The sequence below is a fragment of the Xenopus laevis genome, chromosome 5S, assembly GCF_017654675.1.
Source record: "Xenopus laevis strain J_2021 chromosome 5S, Xenopus_laevis_v10.1, whole genome shotgun sequence".
In the NCBI taxonomy this organism is placed as follows: Eukaryota; Metazoa; Chordata; class Amphibia; order Anura; family Pipidae; genus Xenopus; species Xenopus laevis.
The window spans coordinates 85,701,700-85,716,368 of NC_054380.1; the positions used below are offsets into that span (position 1 = coordinate 85,701,700).

The 14,669-nt window shown below is 37.1% G+C and overlaps 1 protein-coding gene across 3 annotated transcripts in view; it reads left to right on the plus strand.

Moving 5' to 3' along the window:
* The window catches only part of LOC108718024 (disks large-associated protein 2), a 264,643-nt gene that overhangs the window by 99,975 nt on the left and 149,999 nt on the right, over positions 1-14,669 (plus strand). For all 3 annotated transcript variants that reach the window (XM_041564735.1, XM_041564736.1, XM_041564737.1), the window contains exon 2: positions 7,295-7,327. The gene's annotated coding sequence lies outside the window, so the exon portion shown is untranslated. The remainder of the gene's footprint in view (positions 1-7,294; positions 7,328-14,669) is intronic.

The following is a 14,669-nucleotide window of genomic DNA, read 5'->3' on the forward strand; positions in this document are numbered from 1 at the left end:
GAAATGACCCCTTCTGTTTTAAGTTGATTGTGAGCACAAGGGGAGCTCACCAAACTCTACAGAAAGCTCTTGCTTGTAATCATCAATTATCAAACATATTCATTCGTACACAAAAACTGGTACAGACGCAGTCTTGTCACTTTTTCACAGTGTACACAAGTGGAAAAGCTAAAGTGTATTATACTTTTGTGCCAAAATCTGCTCTGTCTGTGCACGGATGGACTGATCCCATGGCTGCCAGCTTACTTATTAAGGAAAAAGAAGGAGGAGGATTACCTTTTTTTCCGCTTGTGTATATACAGTATATAAACTGATCCATATACTGTACATTAGCCTTAAAGGAAAACTATACCCCCCAAACAATGTAGGTCTCTATAAAAAGATATTGCATAAAACAGCTCATATGTAAAATCCTGCTTCATGTAAATAAACCATTTTCATAATAATATACTTTTCTAGTAGTATGTGCCATTGGGTAATCATAAATAGAAAATTGCCATTTTAAAAAATAAGGGCCGCCCCCTGGGATCGTAGGATTCACTGTACTCACAAACATACCAACAAACCATACATGTTAGGTCACATGAGCCAATTAACAGACAGAGTTGTGTCTTTTGCTTCCACACTTCTTCCTGTTACAGTTAGAGTTGAAGTATTTCTGGTCAGGTGATCTCTGAGGCAGCACACAGACCATCACGAAATGGTGGCTCAAGGCAAGAGATGTAAAAGGGCAATATTTACTTAAATATATATTCCAGTTTGGTAAGATTCTTTAATATGCCACTTAATATGATATGAACTATCTGTTGCTTAAGTGTTCATTTTGGGGGTATAGTTTTCCTTTAAGCAGATATTTCACCTGTAAAGAGATTTTCATTTCACATGTATTGATTTTCACTTGAAAGTAAAGGGGCATTTTGGTAACCCACTAGAGTTTTGGACATCAGCCATTGTATCTATTATTAACATCAAAATGTCATGCCAGAATCAATATGCTGAATTTATTTAATCTTTTATTTATGAGAAGGAAAATCAGCAACATCACTCAATAATCATTTATTATGATGAATTAATGTCCACATTGTAAGTATTAACATTTCTGACTTGAGGGGTCACCTGGGATTGGTGTATCAGTGTATCCAGTCAGTCACACTGATGCTTTAGACAGCTCCTTACTTATACAGGCAGCTATACATTGGCTAGCTGTACATTCTGTAAGCTGACATTCAACAGATCAGGATTCTCTTCTCTAGTTTAACTTAATCCAATGACATAAATCAGATTCTGAAGAGGATTACATACACTATATTCAGAGCATCTTTGTTGTATATTTGCCTTGCAAAGCTCTGTTATTCTTTATTTTTGATCAAATATATATATATATAAAAACCCCACCAAATTAAACTTAAAAATCGCAAGGCCTTTATTAAGAAATAACTTACCGAAACTCCACTTCCGTTTCCTCTTCAGAAAGGGCGATGATCCATCGTGCAGCGCTCGATTTCTCTGGCTATCTCCTATAAGGAAGGCATGGAGAAATCGGGAGCCACACGATTGATTGCCTGAATGTTTCTGAAGAGGGGTGCAATCTGAGTTTCGGTAAGTTATTTCTTAATAAAGACTTTGCGATTTTAAAGTTTAATTTGTCTTGGTGTTTTTTTTCAATGTATACTTTCAATTTTTTTTAAAAAAAAATTTGATGTTAGTGGTCCTTTAAAATTTTTCTTAAGCTTATAAACTCACAAATTTGAGGTATGTTCCACAATTGTATTCAATCAAGAATCTATATTCATATTGAATACATAAGCAAACAATCAAGTTTTAAATGGACATTTATTCAAATTATTAAAAACTCTAAAATTACACAAATTCAAATGTTGATAAATACGGCTCCCCGATGTATAGAATGTGCTGATTTAATGAAAGTTCTGGTAATATATATATATATTTTTTAAGGTTAACTTAGTACCCTGTGGTAGACAATGCAATTAAAGGTAAGATATTCCTACAATACAATACAAACTGATCCTGTGTGAAGGAAATTGCACATTTACTATGGGTCGAATATCGAGGGTTAATTTGAAGTTGAAGGATTTACTGCATTTCAATCCAACGATCAAACGATTTTCCTTCGATCCCAAATTGGCTAGAAAGCCTATGGGGACCTTTCCCATAGGCTAACATTGATGTTCGGTAGGTTTTAGGTGGCGAAGTAGGTGGTCGAAGTTTTTTTAAAGAGATAGTACTTCGACTATCGAATGGTCGAATAGTTGAACCATTTTTAGTTTGAATCGAAGTCATAGTCGAAGGTCGAAGTAGCCAATTCGATGGTCGAAGTAGCCAAAAAAATACTTTTATTCTAATCCTTCACTCGAGCTAAGTAAATGTGCCCCATACAGTTAATTAAAATGATTGGGGTAACGTAATCCACTAGCATAAAAGTACAATTATAGGTATATGATCCATTATGTAGAATACCTGGTTTTTAAGACAAGAGGTTTTTCTGAAAATTATCCACCATACCTTAAATCTACTAAAATAATCATTTAAACGTATAAAAATCCCAATAGGATGGTTTTGCCACCATTATGAATTCAGCTTAATTACAGTCACATACACATATGGGATCTATTATCTGTAATGCTTTGGAGCTGAGGTTTTCCATATAATGGTCCGTTCAGGCATTGGGGCATTAGGATTTTCTTTGAACTCAGCCTTGTTGTGCTTAGCAGTAAGCTGCCCCTGGTCTCTTGACAGACACAAACATGATGCATTTCATATTTCTAGTAATGGAAATTCACTTTAACCATCATTTCCCTTTAATCGAATCTGTTTGAAAAAGTTTGCTTTGGCAGCTGGAAGTATCTTCAGCTTAAAGCAATCATGCATTTCTGAAATTTATTTTTAATATCTGTACGTTTATATAAGCCAATGGGAAACTTTTTCCTTTTTTTCCTTTATTAAACCAATAGTAATATCCAAGAGCCAAGTGAGGTAACATACTTCTATGGGGGTGAAATGAATATATTTAAAATTAAAGCACGATGTGTGTGAAGAAAAGATAATGCACATATAGGCAAGTAACTAGAGCTGCTAACATGTGCCCCTTACAGGACTGCATCATGCCAAAGACTAAGCACATGTTTCACTCAGCCATGATGAGAACAAGAAGTTGGAGAATAGGGAAATCTCAGGATTTCTTCCCAATATAAGTGAATACAGTACTTACGACAAATAAACAATTTAAATTGAATGCATTTATATATTGGACTAAATTAACCTTATACATTGAGCTTGCCTTAGAGATGAGCACTGACATGTAAGATACAGAACCTGTGCACAGTACATACAGTATGTCAAAGCAGACAGCTGACCTTTGCACTGCAGCGACAAGACTGAGTAAATGATTATCTTATATTTATATAGCTCTGGCATATTCCACAGCACTTCAAACACTTCACAGAGATTATGCCTTATCCCGGTGGAAGTGGAGCCTCTAGTCTAACTCTCTATCACACACATAATGGGATCAATTTAATCAGAAGGCAGTGCATGTTCCTGTATGCTAGAAACAGGAAACAGAAACAGTAAATATGATTTTATTTTAACAAAGCTAGACACAGAGGCATCTGCATTCACAAATTTATTCCTGCTGATGAGACTTTCAAGTCATGCTTAGTAGAGGTACTAGTGGTGGCACTGTTCACTGATGTCCGGGATATAGTGGCTGGGTCACACAAATGTAACACAGAACTTATTGAAAACCGGCTAAAAAAACCAACAGCTTAGCTTCCTTCATTTTGCCTGTAAGGAAACATTTTCATCTGCCCCCCCCCCATTAAGATTTACATTGTATTTAAATACTGGATAGAAGTCCTGCATGGATTGATAATGTCAGATATTGGACACAGCTAGCATTATTCTGATGACGAGCTATTCCTTCCATTTGAAAGGTGACCAGTGTCATGAAAAGCTCTGTTGTGCCTCATATGCTAGCTGCAAATGTCTTTAAGTAACTCGTTTTAGGTTAGCCAATGGATCTAATCCATCAATCCCAAACGTTCCAGTCTGTGAGGTTTTTATCACGTTTCTCAGACATTCTTGGTGTGACCATAACATTAGCAATCCATCGAGCAAATGCAAGGACATGCACAATCATTTCCATAATTTGGATCACTATACCTTAAGGGTGTTGATTATGTATCCAAATTTTAATTTAACTCAACATTTTCTGCTACAAGCTCCAATCAAATCCTCTCGGTTTTTTATGCTTATTTATTATTACATTTTCCCGAAAATTTGCTTTGCTGGAAAAAATCAGACTTTTGCGTTTTTTTCGGATTTTTCACTGAAATCTTATTTTTTGACAAAAACTTGCACGAAACCCAGTGCACATCAAAAAATCATTGGGACTTCTCCTATTGACTTATATGCAACCTTGACAGGTCTGAGATGCCTGACTTGGACTTTTCCATCCTTGGGGTTTAATAAATGATTTTTTAAAAGTCCGAATTTTATTTTAAAAAAATCACAACCTTTTCAGGATTTTTGCATTCGGAGTTTAGTAAATAACCCCCTAAGTGTTCTAGAAAACATTAAATAAAGCCAGCAGGGATTTGCCACCAATATAAATGTATGCAACTTACTTACCATGCTGCTTTTTTTTTTTTTTTTACTAAGATAACATTCTGTTGGAGATGGGATCTGGGGGGTTTGCAGACAAAATTCCTGTACCCATCTCGTGAGTCTTTCCAGTTATGCAATCAAAAAACATACTTTAAAAATGCAAAATCATTTCATTAAAACTGATGCAAATGGAAAATAGGTGCTCAGCAAATGCTACAATGAGTGATTACAGACTGTCAATATTGCCAATAGTCAATAGTTTGTTACCCCAAGCTTCTACTGTATTATAAGCTGATTAAGCCTGATGCTTGGTATTTCAACAGAAAATAAAACCTGCACAGCAAGGCAAGTGTATAAGAGAAACCCCTGAAAGTTACAGCACACAATGGCATTTTCAGGGCAATTCACTACAAATCATCCCTTCATTTACATTTAAACCCATATTGAACAATCCAAGGAATCAGTCCATACGTATCCAAGTACTTTTCTTTGCAATAAAGACAGTGGGAGTTATTTGGTCTAAAATCCTACGTTCAAATGAATGCCCTGTGAGAAATTGTAATTAGAAAACCTTTGAATATATTTATTCAAAACTATGTTACTCTGTTAACTGACCCTGGGTAGATATTTTTTCAGTGTTTGTATCTAAAAGGGAACGCTATATGAGATGTGTTATAGGGGATATTTTGAGCTTTCTGCAGGACAGATTTCTGGATACGAGATCTCATACCTGTACCCATCTATTCTGAGTCTGTCCAGTAATGTAATTATAAATGTAATTTTAAAAGCAAAATAATTTCATTGAAACTGGTGCAAATTGAAGATATGTGTTCAGTAACTGTTACTATGAGCATAAAACACTCAAGGTACAGTGGCACAGTAAGTGGCAAAACCCAAGATGGAGTGGCTCACACTAGCAAAGTGGCTAACACTAGCGACTTTTCGTCAGCGTTGCCACCCGCAAGGACATCTCCAATTCACTAACAGGTGCAGGCACCAATTAGCTAGCAAACGGGACCATTGCTAGCGGTCATTCACACTTTAATGCCAGGTTACTTTTCGCTCTGGCGAACGGACGTTACTCCGCAAATTCACTAAAATGCGGATTTTCATGGACGTTACCTCTTTCGGCAGAGTTGCCTTCGCCAAGTGCTATAAAGCAGCTAGATCTCACTCAATCTCAGTCACATACATGATATCCTGTATGCTGACAATGCATTACAGTTTAAAATATGGTGGCGACTTTTTTCCTTTTTTTAAGCGGGATTTCCTGCAAAAGTCCTAACCTTGATAAGCATGGCTGTGGTGCATACAGAAAAGGATTCTTAGATAATTAGGCCAGTGAACCAGCCTTTTCTGGTTTCATAAATATGAGTTTCAAGTTGAACATCGTACCTGACAAGTTTTGGAACACCAATTCAGATATCCCTGTGTTCTAAAAGATAACAGATATAAATAATGGAACATAACACATTTCATATTATTCATATTAAGAAAATGTAAGGTGATTTATTCTTAGCTGTTCTTGATATAGAATTTTAATGAGAAACAGAAAGCCAACAGATTCATATACTGTATACTGTGCCAAATGAACATATCTAAAGACTTGCGTTTCTCTAATAAATGTGTTATGTGTGGGCGTTGTAAGGAAAATGGGATTTGATTGACAAGAGAACCTGTAGAAACTCTTATCCAAAACTCTCATATATTGAGCAAATTTTGTATCTGTAATTATATTCCTTTCTAAATATCATTTGGTTGATTGTAATTGACACAAGCACCTTGGCTAACATTTCTGGATAATCATTTTTTTTTTGTTTTTGTATTATTGAATCCTATTCCAACTGTTTCTTATCTGTTAGTTACCATTATTGTTATCTTCAGATATAATGATAGTATGTACACCCACGTTTATATCAGAATAGAAGAGCCTTATCAATATTTAGTGGATCACATTATAGTTATACTCAAAGACTATGTAAGGCTCCCACATTTGTGGGACAGATTTATTTATTTTGTTAACTATCTAAGGTGTATAGTTTGCTCTAGAGCTTTGTAAGGGTGGAGGACATAGAACATTTACTAAGGAGCATGGAGCCAGCTAATAAAAGAGGGTAATAAGGGTTGTGGTCAAATAATATTCCAATCTTAACAATGTGGGTTCACCTAACTCTACTCCACTTTTACTCTACCTTGTAGAATATCACATATTGGCAGATAGCATAATATAAGGTAGGCCCAGTGGCATAACTACAGAGGAAGCAGATCCTGCAGTCACAGGGGTTCCCAAGGAACAGGGGGGGGGCCCGGACCGCGGGGTCTTCTTCCTCTATAGAGCTAAACAATTCCCCTCTGTCTTACAGACAGTGAAAAGGGGGTGGTGGGAGGCGGGGAGTATGTGGAGAGCAAGGGTTGGATAGGGAGCTCAGGGGCCCTTCAGAAGATTTTTTGCAACAGTAGTTAACAGTAGTAACAGTAGTTACGCTGCTGGATTGGTCTCTTTATGACCAACCTGGTTTCGGTTTTGAAATGCCTAGTAGCTGGTTTTATTGGCAAAAGCATAACGGTCATTAGCGAGAGTGGAAGAAAATTGCTGAACATTTGAAAATAACAAAGACCTTGTTTTTGTATGGATTATGGTAATATATTGCCTTTTTTGTCTTTTTAGAGTCTCAATGCACATTGTGTGGTGAACCAGAAGGTGAGTGTGAAATTATTTCATGACTTCAAGAGAATTCAAACACAAATATATTCGCAAATGTGTTTTTTGGGTAGATCCTGTTTGTGTTTATCTTGCTGATTTAATTGATGGCATCAACACAATGCCAAGCTTATTTAATGTTGCCATTCTTTGAAGTCTCAATTGAATTAAATCGAGTGGGCACAGTACAAGCTTTAGGCTGCAGTATGTCTTTTAACCAATACTACTGAATAAACAAACTGAATCTCATTTGTTATATAGTAGCCTGAGGTGTGGTGAGTTTGTTTATTGTTTTCTCCTTTACGGACATAAGTGTTCTGTTGAGGTGCTCATAAAAATACGAGATGTGTAAACTAGCATCACCATTCTTTTTACAGTGTGTTGTTGAAATCTTCATCATTTGTAAAATGTAATGAAGAGTGTTTATAGGAATTTATGCTGATTGTATCTTCTGGCTAAATGTAACCTGTTGTCCTTGCAGTTGTCCTTGCTATTGTCCTTGCTGTTGTCCTTGCTGTTGTCCTTGCTGCTTCCTATAAGCATATTATGAGGTTGGTTAGAATGTTTACTGTAATCAATATAATATAACATAATACAGGCATAGGTATTGCCCACCTTTACTAAATCATTGCTATCTATCATCTGTATCAACACATTTGGTTCAGATGGCTAAAAAATGCCCCACCACTTCCATACCATTTAAATTATAGATTATTTATAAATTATTTCCCCATCTGTAAAGTTCTCATAGTATACAATGTCATATTTTAATCCACTCTGCATATGGCAACAAGGAGCTTCATCTAACCTTAAAGGAGTAAAATCTTACCTTCCTCAAGTCAGAGATAATATTAGATCCTAAGCCACATGGGTGATTTAATCATAACAGATTTTAAAGGGATTCTGTCATAGGAAAGCATGTTTTTTTCAAAACGCATCAGTTAATAGTGCTGCTACTACAGGATTCTGCACTGAAATCCATTTTTCAAAAGAGTAAACAGATTTTTTTTATATTTAAATTTAAAATCTGACATGGGGCTAGACATAATGTTAGTTTCTCAGGTGCCTCCAGTCATGTGATAAACTTCAGTCACTCTTTAATGCTGAACTGCAAGTTGAAGTGATATCAACCCTCTCCCCCCCCCAGCAACAATAGAACAATGGGAAGGTAACCAGATAACAGCTCTCTGACACAAGATAACAGCTCCCTGGTAGATTTAAGAACAACACTTTAGGGCTAGTCCACACGGGGAGATCGGCAGGCGTTTGCGGTCGCGGCGACAAAGCGCCGCGCCAGTCGCCGCGACCGGCGCAGGCGACAGTTTTGTATGGGCGCCTATGTAAAAACGCCTGTGCTAACCACACCAGGCGATGCGCTTTTCAAAAGTCGCCTGAAAAAGCCTGGCGAGGCATTTTCAGGCGACTGTTGAAAAGCGCATCGCCTCGTGTGGTTAGCACAGGCGTTTTTACATAGGCGCCCATACAAAACTGTCGCCTGCGCCGGTCGCGGCGACTGGCGCTGCGCTTTGTCGCCGCGACCGCAAACGCCTGCCGATCTCCCCGTGTGGAATAGCCCTTATAGTAAAAATTCATGTCCCACTGTGACTCCTCCATTACATTGAGGTAGGAAAAGCAATAGCCTGTCAGAAAGTAGTTCATGCTGGATATATCTGAAAGCACAGGGTCAGGCAAAATGATCTGAGATGGCTGCCTACACACCCCTATTTCAAGTAAAAAATATTCTTTTGGTTCAGGAATTATATTTTATATGGTAGAGTAAATTATTTGCAGTGTAAACAATGTAATTTAGAAATAAAAATTACACCATAAAAATCATGACAGTATGAATGGCAAATGTTGACACCAGTAGCCATATTCAGAGAATAGCAGTAGCAGTTTTATGTGACCAATTCAGCCTTTGTCCAAAATGATAAAAATCTTTCTGACTTCATGAAGGCAAAACGTGTAAAAATAAATAAAAACATTATTCCAGCTTCTGAGGGCTAGTAACAAAAGAGGGCTTATGACTATTGTGTGACTATTTTGGTCTCACAATCCTACTTGCATTGCATTACCCCCGTCGTAAAGAATGTTGATAACTATTTATTAACTATATTTAACTATAAATTCAATTAATCCCACAGTGATAAGGGTAGTGAAAATAAGCGGAGCTCATCCTTCCTGCTGTGTAGTTTGTCGGCCGCAGCTCCCACGATAGTCCAGCAACTCCAAGCCGGAACCTGCAACACTCTCTGTACAAACTAACACGTTTCGTGCCCTTACATGATGAAGTGCCAATAGTAAGGGCACAAAACACGTTAGTTTGTACCACCCACTGCCGATGTAACCTACTGTGTTGAATAAAAGCCGCCTTTCAAAGAAAATTGTAGCGACGTTGCGTGATTTGGCCATCGCTGAACTGCGGTATACAGAGAGTATAAATTCAATAAACCTATACCATACCAGCTAGCTCTAAGTTATCAAAGTTGAGCACAGTAATTTTTCTGCCTTCAAGTCAATAAATATTATTTACTTTAACCTGTTCTGAAATAAGAAAAGGGTCACTGTCATCAAAATAATATCATTTTCTTAATTAATGTGTAGCCCAAGTTCTTTTTAGGGAATGTGTATCTAAAGTTCTAAAATATTATGCAAACATAATAATGCTGTTTTCATCCCCTCACACATAAAGTTGCAATGAATTGACCTCTTTTTTTCCTTCAACTGGGTCTTACTAATTGGCAGAGCCTTCGTTACTATATTTTTGTAAATAAAGGCAGTTGCAAATTATGCAAGTAGCATCTGACTCTCCAGATGGTCTGCTAAAATGTTCTAAACACATTGGGAATTTAAGTTTTTGAGAAGAAAGGTATTAATAATAACTGTAAAATAATCTTTAGGGAGTTCCTATCACTTATTGGTCACTTCACCATAATACTCCCACGTGGCTGCCCATTTCATTAGTTTAGCATTTATGACTGTACACTTATTATAATATAGAGAAATATATATTATAATAATAAAGAGTATATATGTATATATATATATATATATATATATATATATATATATCAGTGATCCCCAACCAGTAGCTCGTGAGCAACGTGTTTCTCACCAACCCCTTGGATGTTGCTCCCAGTGCCATCAAAGCAGCTGCTTATTTTTTAATTCTTGGCTTGGATGCAAGTTTTGGTTGCATAAAAACCAGGTGTACTAACAAACAGAGCCTCATGTAGGCTGCCAGTGTTGCTCTCCAACTCTTTTTTACATTTAAAATTCATGAGTAACAAAGGTTGGGGACCCCTGATATACGATTAGGTCCATAAATCATTGGACGGAGACAACTTTTTTCTAATCTTGGTTCTGTACATTACCACAATAATTTTTAAATGAAACAACTCAGATGCAGTTGAACTGCAGACTTTCAGCTTTAATTCAGTGGGTTGAACAAAACGATTGCATAAAAATTTGAGGAACTAAAGCCTTTTTTAAACACAATCACTTAATTTCAGGTGCTCAAAAGCAATTGGACGAATTAAAAAACTAAAAATAAAATGTTCATTTCTAATACTTGGTTGAAAACCCTTTGCTGGCAATGACAGCCTGAAGTCTTGAACTCATGGACATCACCAGATTCTGGGTTTCCTATTAAATGCTCTGCCAGTTCTTTACTGCAGCGGCTTTCAGTTGCTGTTTGTTTGTGGCCTTTCTGTCAGAAGTTTCAACAAGTTAAATGCATGCTCAGTTGGGTTCAGATCAGGTGACTGACTTGGTGCTGGCTTTTTTTTAGATGTTTTTAGCAAAGTCCAATCTAGCCTTTCTATTCTTGATGCTTAGGAGTGGCTTGCAATTTGCAGTGCACCCTCTGTATTTACTTTCATACAGTCTTCTCTTTATGGTAGACTTGGATATCGATACGCCTGCCTTGTGGAGAGTGTTGTTCACTTGTTTGGCTGTTGTGAAGGGGTTTCCCTTCACCATGGAAATTATTCAGCGATCATCCACCATTGTTGTCTTCTGTGGACGTCCAGGTCTTTTTGCGTTGTTGGGTTCACCAGTGCTTTCTTTCTTTCTCCAGATGAACCGAACTGTAGATTTTGCCACTCCTAATATTGTAGCAATTATTTGGATGTGTTTTTTCTGTTTTTGCAGCTTAAGGATGGCTTGTTTCATCTGCATGGAGAACTCCTTTGACTGATGTTGTTTGTTCACAGCAAAATCTTCCACATACAAGCACCACCCTCAAATCAACAGGGCTTTTATCTGCTTCATTTATAATGACATACCGAAGGAATTGCCCACACCTGCCTATGAAATAGCCTTTGAGTCAATTGTCCAATTGCTTTTGAGCCCCTGAAATGGCTTTAGTTCCTCACATTTTTATGCAATCTTTTTGTTCAACCCACTGAATTAAAGCTGAAAGATTGCAGTTCAACTGCATCATTTAAAATTCATTGTGGTAATGGACAGAAACAAAATTTTAAAAAAGTTGTCTCTGTCCAAAGATTTATGGACCTAACTGTATATTATGTGACAAGCTGGATGCCTGTACATGCATTCAAGACATTTCCCCTCTCTTGGATTCCCACCATACAGAGTGGCTTCCATGGTCTGGAACTTCATTCACAGCTGTTTTGTAGGTGTTTTGTAGATGGCAGAGGTACTTGGCACATGCATGGATGTCTAAATCATGTTTTGCGATTGGCCCATAGTCTTTGGTGTGCACAGAAGTAAAGAATTTAGTTCAGGATTGCACTTTAGCAAGTGCAAGATTCTTTTGGAATACAGTTTATTTTTATCCGTGCCAATTGGCTCCTGTAGTGCGTGTCCTTTTCTACAAATTGTCGATATTACTCCCCAAGCTATGGGTTCGGGCGCTGCACCCAAGCCACCAGATGGCATTGGTGAGTGTGGTACATTTACTGTGATTTTCACTTCATGCTTTAGATGTGTTAAGGCTGCACCTGAACGTGATAGACCTGGGGTTTGCACCGCCATGTCCAACTTTGCACTGGGTGAGCCACATTTGGAAATTTTAATTCTTTACTCGTGGGATTGAGCCGCAAATTTTTCTGTCTTAAATGCAAATCTCCCCTGAGTGAAAAATGACAGATTCCTCTCCTGTCTGAATAGGCCACATTTGTGCTTTCTCTGCTAGACTTTTCTGTTGAGGAGAGAAATTGTGTGCCATTGGCCAAAAATGCTACCTAGGTTTGTATTCGCTTAACACTTTTGGCAAAATCTTTTGTGGCAGATTAAGTATTTCTTGAGACCAAAAAGTCATGTTTTCTTAAACCCTCATGACAGTGCAGAAATTCAAACAGAATGAAATACTCTATTAAGCATGGGTCATGGGGTAGCCGGAAATCATGTTTAAAATGCGGCACAATGAAATTCTATGTGCTATGTCTGTACCCAGATACAGGATGCTGAGAGCTAGAGCTGTATGTTTGGCATTAATGTTGTATGGATTGTCTTTATTGCTTAAGATTTATTGAGCATTTCTAACTACTGTACTTAACCTTCGTACCCCACAGCAGAAGCTTGGCCTGTCAACTAAATATAGATGCTTTGTTTGCTTTGTTAGTATTCTGTCTACGGCTATTCTAATTCAATTACTCCGCATAGGAGATACAGGGTATATATTCCTTACAAGATTTAACATGGCTGTGTGTAGCTATTTATATTCTTTTCAGGATGGCGTACGATATTGAATTCATAACAGGTATTTAGAAGGGTAAAAGAAAAACTAAATAGAATGTGTTGCCTGTATAAACCCTATGCATGCTTTACTTTAACATATCTCTTCACATTATTGCATTGGATTTCATGTTCTTCTTTGCATTGTTGTTGTTTGTACGTAAACATTTTAGGGACAATTATTGTAATGTTTTACACATGGTTTAAAAAGGGGATGGGATTTTACTATAAAAATAACAGTTAAGATGCAATCCACATCAGGGTTGCAAAGTAAATCTGTCATCAATTGTGTACTCAGTATATTAGCATGAGAGTGTTCTTGTTACAGTTCCTGGGGTTATGTGTGTACCCTGCAGAGTTCAATGTACATAGTGGCTCCATCTGTGCTGTGGATTGTCCTCACTGCGCAGAAGGATCTGTATTACATTAGAACCAGCAGATTATTTCCCCTACAGACGTGATTTAATCTTGATACAGTGGAACTTTCCCCTTCTGATATCTAGAGCCAGGCAGCTAATTCACAATATCACCGATTAATAAGCCTATGGAACTTGCTGCTTCTATGCCATTTTTGACAACTGTGGGTCTAAGGTATTTTGGACATTTCGTTACCTGTGCTAGAGGAGTGAGAGTGACAAAATGCACAGTGTGACATTACCCTAAAAGGAGGACAATAGGAGCTTGTATTGCTGAGAATCAGAGATTTAAAACTTACTATACTTGTGGACCCAATTTTCAGAGAAATTCTGGAGAAAGATATTAGGGAATTTTAAGCAGTGGTGGGGTTTGTATATCTGTGTTGAGTGAATGGGACTTTAATATGAACAAGAACTCTATTTTATTCTATAATTTTATTCTATAGATTACTAATTTATAATTTGTGCTTATACCAACAATAATTTGTCATCCAAGGGCTACCCACTCAGGCACGGGCACTAAATTTAATCGACTACACCTTACTGCCTTAAAATAGGTTTTAATAATTGTAAGTGCCAACCAATTTTTAACAATGGAAGTAGTTAGATAGGACATTATAGCCCTTCACTCTCTGGAGAGACAGGCAACATGAGAGACAGAAAATGATCTTTGTAGATAGTATTACTGACATTCAAGCAAGCTCATTGCAACTGTCTACTCACAAATGACTCACAAATACTGTAACTAAACAGCGATGCATCTTGTTTGTGCCAATCACACACACACATTGGCTAACACAGTTATATTTATTATCCCTTCCATCAACTGATGTGCTGAAAGTCACACAGCTTATATCAAGGTAACTAGCACTAACAGTGTAAAGCACCAAACACTGGAAATCTGTGAATTATTTTATATCAATTCATTTTATCACAAAAAAGGACAAGAACAAGTTTTGTACAAGAAAATGACAAATGCTATTAGGTCAACATAGGAGCTATACTATCTCCCTAGTTAATGGATTCCGTATATTTGACTTTAGCCCGTTAACCAATTCTCTTGTTTTTTTGTGAATAAAACGTCAACACTGAAAATATATTTGTCTTAAAGCACTAAAACGATGTTGGATAAAAATGAAAAAATAATATTTGTGCAAGGATTCAGTCTCCATGCTTTAATATGTTGTGAAATTGTGAAGTGTATTTCACCACCGCTGAATGATCAT